At 44.4% G+C, this 15,497-nt stretch overlaps 1 protein-coding gene across 2 annotated transcripts in view; it reads right to left on the reverse strand.

Moving 5' to 3' along the window:
* atp8b1 (ATPase phospholipid transporting 8B1) overlaps nt 1-15,497 on the reverse strand; it is a 195,392-nt gene that overhangs the window by 127,586 nt on the left and 52,309 nt on the right. Inside the window, exon 2 of one of the 2 annotated variants that reach the window (XM_070867697.1) lies at nt 7,937-8,028. The exons of the other annotated variant lie outside the window; for it this stretch is intronic. The gene's annotated coding sequence lies outside the window, so the exon portion shown is untranslated. The remainder of the gene's footprint in view (nt 1-7,936; nt 8,029-15,497) is intronic. 2 annotated transcript variants of the gene reach the window in all.

The raw sequence follows: 15,497 nt of genomic DNA on the forward strand, positions 1-15,497 counted from the left end.
TGTACGCTTGTTTGAGACACTACTTCCTCATCCTCAATCTGTATTACAAATTCAACCATACTGTGATCACTCATTCCGAGAGGATCTTTTACTAGGAGATCATTTATTATTCCTGTCTCATTACACAGGACCAAATCTAAGATAGCTTGTTCCTTGTAGGTTCTGTAACATACTGTTCTAAGAAACAATCCCGCATGCATTCTATGAATTCCTCCTCCAGGCTACCCCATGCGATTTAATTTGACCAATCGATATGTAGGTTAAAATCCCCCATGATTACTGCCGTTCCTTTTTCACATGCCTCCATTATTCCCTTGATTATTGTCTGCCCCACCATGAAGTTATTATTTGGGGGCCTATAAACTACGCCCAGCAGTGACTTTTCCCCCTTACTATCTCTAATCTCCACCCACAATGATTCAACATTTTGTTCATTAGAGCCAATATCATCTCTCACAACTGCCCTGATATCATCCTTTAACAGAGCTACCCCACCTCCTTTCCCTTCTTGTCTATCTTTCCGAATTGTCAGATACCCCTGTATATTTAATTCCCAGTCTTGGCCCCCCCGCAATCACGTTTCTGTAATGGCCACCAAATCATACCCATTTGTAATGATTTGTGCCGTCAACTCATTTACTTTATTTCGAATGCTGCATGCGTTTAGGTAGAGTGTTTTAATACTAGTTTTTAAACCATGATTTTTAGTTTTGACCCTTCCTGCAGCCCCTTTATATTCATACATATTGTCCCTTCCTATCACCTTGTGGTTTACACTTACCCCAGTGCTACTCTGCTCTGTTACCTCCTGCCTTTTGCATTCTTTCTTGGGGCCCTGTTCATCTGCGCTCTCACCCACTCTAACTAGCTCAGAGCCCTCTCTTGGGTTCCGAATACTCCTCGCATTGAGGCACCGAGCCTTCAGGCTTGCCTTTTTATTACACTTTGACCCTTTAGAATTTTGCTGCACAGTGGCCCTTTTTGTTTTTTGCCTTGGATTTCTCTGCCCTCCACTTTTACTCATCTCCTTTCTGTCTTTTGCTTCTGTTTTGTTTCCCTCGGTCTTCCTGCATTGGTTCCCATCCCCCTGCCATATTAGTTTAACTCCTCCCCAACAGCACGAGCAAACACTCCCCCTCGGACATTGGTTCAGGTCCTGCCTAGGTGCAGACCGTCCAGTTTGTACTGGTCCCACCTCCCCCAGGAATTTGAATCCCTCCCTGCTGCACCACTGCTCAAGCCACGTATTCATCTGAGCTATCCTGCGATTCCTACTCTGTCCAGCACGTGGCACTGGTAGCAATCCCGAGATTACTACTTTTGAGGTCCTACTTTTTAAATTTAGCTCCTAGCTCCTTGAAGGAGCATCCGAGAAGGCACTGAACACTTTGAGTCTCTTCGCCGGGAGCTCGCGGCAGCCAAGTACAAACAGCGGAAAGAGCGTACGACAAATCAAGCACCCCATCCACCCATCCCTCCAACCACTGTCTGCCCCACCTGTGACAGAGACTGTAGATTCCGCATTGGTTTCATCAGTCACCTTAGAACACATTTTAATATGGAAGCAAGTCATGCTCGACTCTGGGGGACTCCCAAAGAAAGAAAACTCTATCATTTTTCACAGTGGACAAAGGATTGCATCAGGTTTCACAGTAGACAAAGAGGACAAAATACCAGCTGCACAAGGGAACCTAAATATAAGAGTCAACTTTATAATTTTCATAAGAAAAAAATGGAACTGGAGAAAATAAATGGGACTCAAGGTAGATTAATCTCCAGAACTGATCATTTCCACCCCAGTGTATTAGAAGAAATACATGAGGAAACTGCAGATACGTTAGTCATAATTATCCAAATGCTGTCAAGATTCAGGAATTGTGCCTTTGGATTCAAGAATTGCAAATGTCACTCCATTATTTCGGAGGGAGGGAAAAGCTACAGTCCTATCATTTAAACATCAGTTACATAAAGAACATAAGAAATAGGAGCAGGAGTAAGCCAGAAGGCCTCTCGAGCCTACTCCGCCATTCAATATCATGGCTGATCTGATCATGGACTCAGCTCTACTACCCTGCTCGCTCCCCATAACCCCTCATCGTTTAAGAAACTGTCTATTTCTGTCTTAAATTGATTTAATGTCCCAGCTTCCACAGCTCTCTGAGGCAGCAAATTCTAGAGTTACAACCCTCAGAAGACATTGCTCCTCATCTCAGTTCTAAATGGGCGGCGCCTTATTCGAAGATCATGCCCTCTCGTTCTAGTCTCCCCCATCAGTGGAAACATCCTCTCTGCATCCACCTTGTCAATCCCCCTCATGATCTCATACGTTTCAATATCATCTCTCATTTTTCTGCATTCCAATGAGTAGAGGCCCAACATCGTCAACCCTTCATCCCTGCGATCAACCTACTGAACTTTCTCTGAACTGCCTCCACAGCAAGTATATCCTTTCGTAAATATGGAAACCAAAACTGCACGCAGTATTCCAGGTGTGGCTTCTCCAATACCCTGTACAACTGTAGCAAGACTTCCCTGCTTTTATACTCCATCCCCCTTGCAATAAAGGCCAAGATTCCATTGGCCTTCCTGATCACTTGCTGTACCTGCATACTATCATCGTGTTTCATGCACAAGTACCCCCAGGTCCCGCTGTGCTGCAGCACTTTGCAATCTTTCTCTATTGAAATAATAACTTGCTCTTTGATTTTTTTTTCTGCCGAAGTGCATGACCTCATACTTTCCAACATTATACTCCATCTGTCAAATTTTTGCCCACTCACTTAACCTGTCTATGTCCTTTTGCAGATTTTTTGTGTCCTCCTCACACATTGCTTTTCCTCCCATCTTTATATCAGCAAACTTGGCTACATTACACTCAGTCCCTTCTTCCAATTCATTAATATAGATTGTAAATAGTTGGGGCCCCAGCACTGATCCCTGCAGCACCCCACTAGTTACTGATTGCCAACCAGAGAATGAACCATTTATCTCTGTTTTCTGTCTGTCAGCCAATCTTCTATCCATGCTAATATATTAGCCCCAACCCTGTGAACTTTTATCTTGTGCAGTAACCTTTTGTGTGGCGCCTTGTCAAATGCCTTCTGGAAGTCCAAATACACCACATCCACTGGTTCCCCTTTATCTGCCCTGTTTGTTACATCCTCAAAGAATTCCAGCAAATTTGTCAAACAAGACTTTCCCTTCATAAATCCATGCTGACTTTGCCTGACCAAATTTTGCTTTTCCAAATGTCCTGTTACTGCTTCTTTAATAATGGACTCCAACATTTTTCCAACCACAGATGTTAGGCTAACTGGTCTATAGTTTCCTGCTTTTTGTCTGCCTCCTTTTTTTTGGGGAACAGGGGAGTTACATTTGCAGTTTTCCAATCTGCTGGGACCTCCTCAGAATCCAAGGAATTTTGATAAATTACAACCAATGCATCCACAATCCCTGCCACTACTTCTCTTAAGACCCTAGGATGTAAGCCATCAGGTCCAGGGGATTTATCTGCCTTTAGTTCCATTATCTTTGAGCACTGCCTCCTTAGTGATTGTTAAGTTCCTCCCCCTATAGCTCCTTGACTATCCACTGTTGGAATATTGTTAAGTGTCCTCCACCGTAAAAACTGATACAAAATACTTGTGGGGATGTCTCTAAAATCCATCATCGGAGACAGAGTGATGAGCACTTGGACAAGTACAAGGTGATCAGCGAGAGCTTAAATTTGTGAAGGGTAGGTGATATCTGAATATTTGCAAAATTTTTTTGAGGAGGTCACCATCATGGTGTACAGTCGAGTGTCTATGGATGTTGTCTATATGAACTTCCAGAAAGCATTGGAGAAGATTCCACACGAGATTAGCAAAAATGAAAATACGCAAAATTGGAAGTAACTTTAGGACATGGTTTGGTAATTGGGTGGGAGGAGAGGTTTCTTCTCTAATTGGGGCCTTAGCTTTTCACCATATATATTATTACTTGCATGAAGGAAAAGGGAATTGCATCTCCAAGGTTGCAGATGACACCAAGTTAATAGGTACAACAAATTGTGTGGATAGGAGTAGGAAGCTACAAAGGGACATCGACAGACTAAATGAGTGGATAAAACTGTGAGAGTTCAATGTGGGAAAGTGTGAGACTCGGAACTGTGGAGGAGTGAAAGGTAGATAGGTATTCACATGCACAAATTAAAAGCTAGTGCACAGGTTCAACAAATAATCAAAAAGGCTAATGGAATGTTGGTCTTCATGTGAAGGAGGTTAATATTCAAAAATGAGGAAGTGATGCTTCAGTTGACCGAGCCTTGGTCAGATCCCACCTGAAGTCCTTGTGTCAGTTTTGGGCAGCGAACCTCAGGAAAGATATATTGGCCTTGGAAAGGGTAATGCAGAAATTGACCTGAATGTTACCAGGATTTAAATTATGAGGACAGGTTGCATAACCTTGGCTTGCATTCCCCAAGCTTAGAAGACCGAGAGTGATCTAATCAAGTGTTTAACATGATTAAAGGATTCAATAAAAGGGATATAGACAAACTATTTCATATGGTGGGGGAAGGCGGCGGCATAATCTTAAAATTAGAGCTAGGCCATTTAGGAGTGAAATCAAGAAGCAAATTTCCACAAAAGGGGTAGTAGAAATCTGGTACTCACTCCCTGAAAGGTTGTAGATGTTGGATCAATCGAAATTTTCAAGACTGAGATTCATAGATTTTTTTGGGGGGAGGTGGGGGAGGGGGGTAAGGGTATCAAAGGTCATGGAACAAAAGCAGGAAATGAAGTTGAGGTACAAAATCATCTATTGGAATGCTGAAACAAGCTCCTTGGGTTTAATGGTCAACTCCTATTCCTACATTTCTATGCAAATAAGAATTGCAATTGAAGCTCCTCTCTGTTGAAGCCGAACCCAGCCATTATAGCAGTTAACACTGCTGTATGGAAGGAACCATGGACTCCTTTCATCTCTGTAGCACACCTAGGTTTAGCTGGTTAAGCCATTACAGTCCTCACCATTTACAGTGGACACATTGGTGTTAACACGATTTACCTGCTATAAGCTCTGAACAGTTATTCCCATATCCAGTATTGTGCTCCCTACAGGCTCTACTGGACTCTAGAATATGGGTTGGTGTCAGATCCAGCTGCCACTCAGTTCCCAAATTGACAGAGAAGTGCCAACAGGAAATGCAAGTCTGCCAACAAAGAAAAAAATCCCTCGTCGGGGATAAAAAAAACCTGAACATCGCACATCAGTAAACATGGTACAGGGGACGAACTAGGTGTGAAGAACTGCCCAATACAGCCGGCACGTCCAACATGTTGTAAGCGGCACCTTTGTAATTTACTCTGATGATAATGGCAAATGGTTAGTGCACTTTGCCAGATAAAGGCGGCCGCCTGCGATAAGTGTAGACAGTGTAAGTGGTGAGGATTGTACTTAAATCCAACATGTTAGTTTCAACTGTAGCTGTGCACAGAATACAGTGAAGGCTTTGATCATTCTCTCCATGAGGAATTCAACATGCCTCTACAGCTATTACATCTTTTTAAAAAAAATTTCCAAATATACTTTATTCATATAAAAATTTGCACAATACATTGCAAAGCAGTTCAGTACATTTGGATGCGGTCAGCAATTCCATACAATACATTTGGACGCTGAAGGCAGTTCAATACATTTGGTTGCTTTGCATTGAGGTACATTTCAGTACAATCCAGGATATATTGTAATGCAGTCATCAAATTACGTTACACAGAATGGGTGAAGGTACAGTTACATTTGTTTCCAACATACATTACTAAACAAAACTTGCATTATACATGGCACTACATAGGCGTTTTCAGATCATGGTGCTCTATATATACAAAAAGTTTACAAGTACAGCATGAGGGGAGTTTTATACTGATTCCAGCCCCTGGGTTTACCGTGGCGGAAGGGCCTTAAACTGTGGCTCTTCCCCACCGTGCCTTTGCGGCGACTGCACCAATTTTTAGTGCGTCCCTCAGCACGTACTCCTGGATCTTGGATTGCGCCAGTCTGAAACATGCAGACGTGAATATCTCCTTGCTCTGGAAGACCAGCAAATTTCAGCAAGACCAAAGTGCGTCTTTCACCGAGTTGATGGCCCTCCAGCAGCAGATGTCATTTGTCTCTGCGTGTGTCCCTCGGAACAGTCCAGAGAGCACAGAGACTACCACGGCACAGGAGTGGGGTATAGGCCATACCTGCGCCACGTACAACAACTGCGAGAGCGCTTCACTCCTGATGACCAGGTTCTTTCCTGCAATGGAGAGTGAGCGCAGCTTCCACCATCCCAGTTTATCTTTCGCTTTAGCGATACGCTCCTTCCAGTTTTTGACGCACGCCCCGTCCGCTCCAAACCATATTCCCAAAACCTTCAGGTAATCTGACTTCACAGTGAAGGGAATAAAGGATCGGTCGGACCAGCTGCCAAAGAACATGGCCTCGCTTTTGCTGCGATTTACCTTCGCTCCCGAGGCCAGTTCAAACTGGTCGCAGATTGTGTCAACCAGTCATAATTGGTGTGCTGCAATTGATTTCAACATCCCAGGCTATGGAGGAGAAGGAAAAAAATGCCAGGGTCCCATTTCTGCTTGCTATCAAATGACTTACGCTGGTGAAGTGCATACATATGGAGTTCAGTGGGGACAGGGTCGGGGGCAGTGGTGATACCCACCTTGAAAAATCAGCCTCACTGCACTTGCTGTTTGGGCTGACACATGAAGAATAGTTATTTTCAATGAACTCCCACACAGAACTGAAAACATGCAATAGACAGCATCTTCAGTAGAGGAGAGAAAATTGAAGGCATTCAATTACAATGCTATGAAAATAAAGATTTTTATGTTAGAGATCACGGTAACAGAAACTTTACAGAAACATTGGATAAAACACCCAAGTGGCTACCCTGGTGTGTTAGTTGCACTAAGATGTGGGTGAGTGCGAGGGGTGGCTCGTGAGAGGAGATTGTGATAATGTAGATAGCGAGAGAGGGGGATGGGTGGAGGTTTGAGGTAAGTTGGTGCTAGTAAGGATGTGTAGGAATAAGGTAGGGAAGGCAGAGTAATGGGGCTGTGAGAGAGGCCCATCAGGATGAACTTGACTGTGGCTTTGTACTAACATTTCCTGATCTAATTGAAACGTTTGCGGCGAGAGAGGCTGCAAAGGGAGTTAGCTGCTGTCCTGGGCAGCAGGATGAGGTACAGAGATATTATGTTCTTAAGCGGAATTAAATGACCCACCAGAGTGGCGTGTTCTTTATTTGTTACTGAGGTGGATACAAGTTGTCCCAATTTTATTTAGTGACTCCCATCAATTTAATTGTTCTAGGCGTTTTATTGATGGAATAAAGCAGCTTACGATAAGATCCAAATTTTTAATTACTCAGTGTTAGCCTAATTGACGTAAGAGATTGAAGCAGTCCACCTGTGCTTGACACACATCTGGTCCTGAACACGAAGCATTTCATTGCAGGTACCACAATCAGACTAGACGACATTGAGTGGCTAGAATCCTTAATGTATCAATCTGAACCCTTAAGGGAGTGGCTAATATCATTGGGCGCAATTAGACATCTGCAGCAGATCTGAATTCTTAATATCCACCAACCTTCAATCCTGTCTCACCGTAAACACGCAACTAACTTCAAATTTGTAGAATTCATTTCAATGACTTTCCCTGGCTACGCATTCCAGAACTCAAGTTCCAACTAATTTTAATCTGGTGTCCTCTATGCTGTACATTACAAACCAACAATTATGGTAGTTTTCCTTTTCCAAGATTGTGTAAATTGCTTTAAAAATACATCAGTTTCTGGGGTTAAATCACATTATTGTCTCTTGTCCAAGAACGATCTCCTGTTTTGCCTGCAAATAACCTTACCATTACTAGCAAATACCTTGGTACGACTTACCTTTTGACTACAGCTGGTTCCCACATTTTCACATGTCAAGTGTCCTTTCTATGCTTCTGTTGTCTGACCAACATTCTGCACTGGTACCAATGCTGTTTTTTTAAAAAAAAATATAGCTTCAGGGATACAAGTACTAAAAGGTTTTATCCTGGCCCATTGCCAAATGATACCAGTGAGTAGTTTCAAGCAGATAATTTTTTTTTAAAAAGTAACTTCTAATTGGTTACTTTTTTTTTTGAATTGCTCATCTTATAAATTGACTTCTGCAATACAAGAATATGCAGATAAGAACTTAATCCACCCTTCATCTGTCTCAGCCCAATGCTTTGGAAACCATTCATTAAACCTTTATGCCCCTCCACCTCCTTTTCCTCCCACAAGAAACATGTTAAACCTCTTTGACTGAGCTTTCAGCCACCCCTCCAAACATTTCCTTTCTCCATTGTTGTCAGATTTAACTTTGTTTTGCTTCTAATCAGAGATTATAAACAGAACAGCATCAATCTCACTTTCCTGTTCCTTCTTAAATTTTTCATATCTTTCACACAATTTGTAAGTTAGCAACTCTGCTGCATGCACCCCCTTTCCAGCCCAGAACCTGGCATTCAGTTGCCATCGATCAGTCTGGATGGAATTTGTCCTCATCACTTCCAACAGAATACAATCCAGGTCCTCATTGGCTTCTCATTTAAGTGTATATTTATGTAATGTCAGAACAAAACCCATTGCCAAGTCTATCTTTGCACATCATTTTGATGCCCTCTTATACAGAGGCTTGTGACGTTTATGCAATTAGAATTATTGTTAGATTATGGCCACCCAATAGTGTGTGTCATTAACACCGACAGGCTTTTTGAGAAGAAAATACTTGAGTATGTATGTCTGAATCACCATTCTTTTCAGGGCTTTAGCAGTTTTTTTCTGTTTGTCACTTGTGTATTATCTGTCTTAATAGTTGTGCCATTTTGAGATTTGACAAATGTAGTGAAGTACTTAATTAATCCAAAAAATCTCATCTTTTTCCTTCTTTGATTCTGGCTTTGAAAACTGTTATACGATTCCAACTCTGTACCTAACTATTTTTGACTGGTGGATATCCTGAGCATCTAAATTCCAAACCCAGTTTGGTACTTCTTTTCTAATTTAGGTTTCTTCTGCTGCATTCATCTTTCCAATTCTACCACCGTTTTCATATATTACTATCTCTGCTTCAACATTTTCAATCATCAGAGAAATCACTTTCTGAATTCAATCTTGTTTGCTGCTGAATTATTCCAAATGGTAGCCATTTTTATTGCGATAAACCAGTTGCGCGATCAAAGATCCAAAACATAGAATCTCCTTCATCCATTCTCCCCCACATGTCACATTTTAAAACTAGCAAAGCTGTGTAATCTTTACCCAGACTGTGGTTAGAATGTGGAACTTGCTACCACATGGAGTAGTTGAGGTGAACAGCATAGATGCCTTTAACAGGAATCTAGAGAAATACATGAAGGAGAAAGCAACAGAAGGTTATGCTAATAGGATTAGATGAAGTAGGCTGAGAGGAGGTTCGTGTGAAGCATAAACAAACATCGGCAGAGACCAGTTAGGCCAAGTGGCCTGTAAATTATACGTAACCTGATCTGCTCAATGCTTCCTCTTACTTTTAGAATCCAGACAAATACAGTATTTGCTTTCAGTATCGCCACAATTAAATTTGTTCATTTACTGAGCTCATCAGCTTTCTCAAAAACCTCTTTCATTTCCAATTCTTTTTGTCGGATTGCACTCTTTTCAATAAACATGTTATCTTTGTGCCATGAGGTGCTTTCAGCTCACTGTAGCATTTTTAATAAATCTAATTTCTAGCGCTATTCACGTCAGATTCTTAATCAGCAGGACATGATGTGCAACATTTGCGTATGCTGCTTGTAGCAAAACCTGTACACAGTAGAGTATCACCATCATACTTTTCTGCAGGACTACATGATGACCAGCACCCAATGGCTCAGTAGGTTTATGCAGTAATTAGTTCAACTATACAGATGGAGGCCCCCAGCTTTAATTTACAGTCTGTGCTGAGTTAGCTCTCAGCTGGACTGGTGTTGAGGATGGTAAAATTGTCAATACATCGCATTAGGGAAATGTAATTTGACCATTTCTCCCCACTGATTCCTGCTGGAAAAGGTGTCCTTCTGGAAACAGGCTCAAGGTCGTTTGGGATGCCCCTGACTGAGTCAGAAACATAGAAACATAGAAAATAGGTGGAGTAGGCCATTCGGCCCTTCGAGCCTGCACCACCATTCAATAAGATCATGGCTGATCATCCACCTCAGTACCCCTTTCCCGCTTTTTCTCCATACCCCTTTAGCTGTAAGGGCCATATCTAACTCCCTCTTGAATATATCCAATTGCTTGTAAATTTCAGGCTGCAGGTCAGAAGAAACCAGGATGAAATGCCCGTCTTACATTCCCTTTAAGATTGCTTCACTTTGTGTGACATCAAAGGCGTGAGACTGAGGCAGGGAAGGAGAAGATGCATGAGGAAAGGGAAGTGAGGTGGACAAAAGAGAGACAGGGTCAGAATGAGATAGACAGAGGGAGAAAAATGACCAGAAATGGAACAAGACAGATGGAAACAGATAGGGTTGAAGTTTCACAAAGGCAAAAGTGTTTTTCTCTCATGGTCAATAAATTGCCCGAATAGATGGACAGCCTGGATAAGATGGCTGCATATGCCTTTAATGGTAGGGTTTATGTTGCGGCGAATGAATATACGGGTCCCAGAAGAGCAGAGGGCCCAGGGGCAATACGGACCAGCCCACACCACAATGTGTGCGCGCACTAGGTCTGTGCAGCAGAGTTGGTCTCCAGTCGTCCTGGTTCAACACTTGCCACTGGATAAAGGCCGAGCTCTGTCGAGCCCGTGTGGTGGCTGATGTGCAAAAATTCCACGCATAATCATCTTCCACCCCCTCAATTGGAGTTCAGGACTGGAACATCAGGTCCTTCATTGAAACGTCTGTGAAAGCAAGTCATCCTCGTTCGAGGGACCGCCTATGATGATATCCAATGAACTGGCATCAACAACTCTCTGCGGTAGGGAATTCCACAGGTTTTCAACTCTGAGTGAAGAACTTTCTCCTCATCTCAGTCCGAAATGGCTTACCCCTTATCCTTAAACTGTGTCCCCTGGTTCTGGACTTCCCCAACATCTGGAACATTCTTCCTGCATCTAACCTATCCAGTCCCGTCAGAATTTTTTAACGTTTCTATGAGATCCCCTCTCATCCTTCTAATCTCCAGTGAATAAAGGCCCAGTCGATCCAGTCTCTCCTCATATATGTCAGTCCAACCATCCCAGGAATCTGTCTGGTGAACCTTCGCTGCGCTCCCTCAATAGCAAGAACGTCCTTCCTCAGATAAGGGGACCAAAACTGAACACAATATTCCAGGTGTGGCCTCACCAAGGCCCTGTACAACTGCAGTAAGACCTCCCTGCTTCGAAACTCAAATCCCCTAGCTATGAAGGCCAACTTGCCATTTGCTTTCTTCACCGCCTGCTGTACCTGCATGCCAGCTTTCAATGACTGATGTACCATGACACCTCGGTCTCATTGCACCTCCCCTTTTCCTAATCTGCCGCCATTCAGATAATATTCTGCCTTTGTGTTTTTTCCCCCAAAGTGGATAACCTCACATTTATCCAAATTATACTGCATCTGCCATGCATTTGTCCATTCACCTAACCTGTCCATGTCACTCTGCAGCTTCTTAGCGTCCTCCTCACAGCTCACAACGCCACCCAATTTAATGGCATCTGCAAACTTGGAGATATTACACTCAATTCCTTCATCTAAATCATTAATATATATTGTAATTAGCTGGGGACCCAGCACTGAGCGCTGCTGCACCCCACTAGTCACTGCCTGCGATTCGGAAAAGGACCAGTTTATCCTGACTCTCTGCTTCCTGTCTGCCAACCAGTTCTCTATCCACATCAGTACATTACCCCCAATACTATGTGCTTTAACTTTGCACAAATCTCTTGTGCGGAAAGTTGCAAGTACAAGCCCCACTTGAAGACTTAGATTTTATGATGACATTAGTGCAACATTGTCAGATATACTCTCTTTTAGATTATTTGATCAGCTGCGATTTCTTAATGTCCTAACATTCTTGCCTCATCCAACAGATTAAGCTTTTAAAAAAAAAATTCTTTGTTATGTGGGCATCACTGGCAAGGCCAGCATTTATTGCCCATCCCCAAGTGCCCTCAAGAAGATGGTGGTGAGCCGCCTTCGTGAACCGCTGAAATCTGTGTGGTGATGGTACTCCCACAGTGCTGTTCGGGAGGGAGTTCCAGGATTTTGACCCAGTGACAATGAAGCAACAGCAATATACTTGCAAGTCAGGATGGAGTGTGACTTGGAGGGGAACGTGGAGGTGGTGTTCCTATGCGTCTGCTGCCCTTGTCCTTCTAGGTGATAGAGGTCGTGGGTTTGGGAGGTGCTGCCGAAAAGCCTTGGCGAGTTGATGCAGTGCATCTTGTCGATGGTACACACTGCAGCCACAGTACATCAGTGATGGAGAATGGATGGGGTGCTAATCAAGCGGGCTGCTTTGTCCTAGAGGTTATTGCACTTAGAGTGTTGTTGGAGCTGCACTCATCCAGGCAAGTGGAGAGTATTCCATCGCAATCCTGACTGTGCCTTATATATGTGGAAAGGGTTTGGGAGTCAGGTGGTGAGGCACTCACTGCAGAATACCCAGCCTCTGACCTGCTCTTGATGCCGCAGTATTTATGTGGCTGGTCCAGTTAAGTTTCTGGTCAATGGTGACCCCCAGGATGGTGGGGGATTTGGTGATGACAATGCCGTTGAATGTCAAAGGACGGTGGTTAGACTCTCGTTTGTTGGAGATGGTCATTGCCTGGCACTTAAGTGGCAAGTAACATTGGTGCCACACATCAACCCAAGCCTGAATGTCATCCAGGTCTTGCTGCATGCAGGCATGGACTGTTCCATTATCTGAGGAGTTGCGAATGGCACTGAACACTAGTCATCAACAAACATCCCCACTTCTGACCTTATGATGGAGGGAAGGTCATGGATGAAGCAGCTGAAGATGGTTGGGCCTAGGACACTGACTTGAGGAACTCCTGTTGCGATGTCCTGGGGCGATGATGATTAGCCTCCAACCACCACAACCATCTTCCTTTGTGTTAGGTATGACTCCAGTTTTTGGAGAGTTTTCCCCCTGGATGACCATTGAATTCAGTTTTAGTAGGGCACCTTGATGCCACACTCGGTCAAATGCTGCCTTGATGTCAAGAGCAGTCACTTTCACCTCACCTCTGGAATTCAGCTCTATTTTCTATGTTTGTAATGAGGTCTGGAGCAGAGTGGTTCTGGCAGAACCCAAACTGAACATTGGTGAGTAGATTATTGGCACAAGTCCCCAGATGTTGGTAAGATGTGATAGCACTGTTGACAACACCTTCCATCATTTTGTAGACGGACGGGGTGGAAATGGGATTTGTCCTACTTTTTGTGGACAGGACATATCTGGGCAGTTTTCAGAATTTTCAGATAGACGCCACTGTTGTAGCTGTACTGGAACAGCTTGGCTAGAGGCACGGCTAGTTCTGGAGCACAAGTCTTCAGCACAACAGCCGGGATGTTGTCAGGGCACATGGCCTTCACTGTATCCAGTGCGCTTAGCCATTTCTTTATCACATGGAGTGAATCAAATTGGTTGAAGACTGGTTTCTGTGATGGTGGGGACTCATGAGGAGGCCGATATAGACCATCTACTTGGCACTTCTGGGTGAAGATGTTGTAAACGCTTCTTTTGCACTCGCGTGCTGGGCTCCGCCATCATCGAGGACAGAAACATTCATGGAGCCTCCTCCACTAGTTGTTTAATGGTCTACCACCATTCACGACTGGATGTGGCAGCATGAGAGCACTTGAATCTGATCCGTTGATTGTGGGATCGCTTAGCTTTGTCTATAGCATGCCGCTTCTGTATTTTCGCATGCATGTAGTTTGTGTTGCAGCTTCCCCAGGTAGGCACCTCATTTTTCGGTGCACCTGGTGCTGCTCCTGGTATACTCTTCTACACCCTTCATTGAACCAGGGTTAGTCCGCTGGCTTGATGGTAATGGTAGAGTTAGTGCCAGGCTAGGTGGTTACAACTCGTGGTGGATTACAATGCTGCTGCTACTGATGGCCTAGAGCGCCTCATGGATGTCCAGTTTTGAGCTGCTACATCTGTTCTGAATCTATCCCATTTAGCCACATGCTTGCGCACATACCGAGGCTGAACTCCAGAACATAGTCGACATATTTACTGAGGCGTACGAAAGCATGGGCCTTACACCGAACATTGGTAAGACAAAGGTCCTCCACCAGCCTGTCTTCACTGCCCCCCAGTCATCAAGATCCACGGCATGGCCCTGGACAATGTGGACCACTTCCCTCATCTCAGGAGCCTATCAACAAGAGCAGTCATTGATGACGAGATCCAACACCACCTCCAGTGCAGCCTTCGGCCATCTGAGGAAAAGAGTGCTCAAAGACCAGGCCCTCAAAACTGCCACAAAGCTCATGGTCTACAGGGCTGTAGTAATACCCGCCCTCCTGTATGCCTCAGAAACATGGACCATGTACAATAGACACTTCAAGTCGCTGGTGAAATACCACCAGCGATGTCTCTGCAAGATCCTACAAATCCCCTGGGAGGACAGACGCAACAATGTTGGTGTCCTCGTCCAGGCCAACATCCCCAGCATTGAAGTATTGACCACACTTGATCAGCTCCACTGGGCAGGCCACATAGTTTGCATGCCAGACACGAGACTCCCAAAGCAAGCGCTCTACTTGGAACTCCTTCATGGCAAATGAGCCAAAGGAGGTCAGCGGAAACATCATCAAGGCCTCCCTGATAAAGTGCAACATTCCCACTGACACCTGGGAATCCCTGGCGAAAGACCACCCCAAGTGGAGGAAATGCATCCTGGAGGGCGCTGAGCACCTCGAGTCTCGTCGTCAACAGCATGCAGAAATCAAGCGCAGGCAGCGGAAGGAGCATGCGGAAAGCCAGTCCTGCCCACCCCTTCCCTCGACGACTGTTTGTCCCACCTGTGACAGAGACTGTGGTTCTCATATTGGACTGTACAGCCACCCAAGAACTCGTGTTAAGAGTGGAAGCAAGTCTTCCTCGATTCAGAGGGACTGCCTATGATGATGCTTGCCACACAACACGATGGATGATGTCCTCAGTGAAGACGGGACTTTGCCTCCACAATAACTATGCGTGGTTGCTGCTACCAATGCGGTCATGGACAGATGCATCTGCGACAGGTAGATTGGTGAGGACGAGGTGAAGTAGGTTTTTCCCTCTTGTTGGTTCTCTCACCACCTGCTGCAGGCTCAGTCTGGCAGCAATGTTCTTCGGGACTCGGCCTGGTCAGTCAGTAGTGGCGCTTCCGAGCCACTCCTGATGGACATTGAAGTCCCCCACCCAGAGTACATTCTATGCCCTTGCTACTCTTTGCTTCTTCCAAGTGGTG

This window comes from Pristiophorus japonicus, chromosome 2 (assembly GCF_044704955.1).
Source record: "Pristiophorus japonicus isolate sPriJap1 chromosome 2, sPriJap1.hap1, whole genome shotgun sequence".
Classification (NCBI taxonomy): Eukaryota; Metazoa; Chordata; class Chondrichthyes; family Pristiophoridae; genus Pristiophorus; species Pristiophorus japonicus.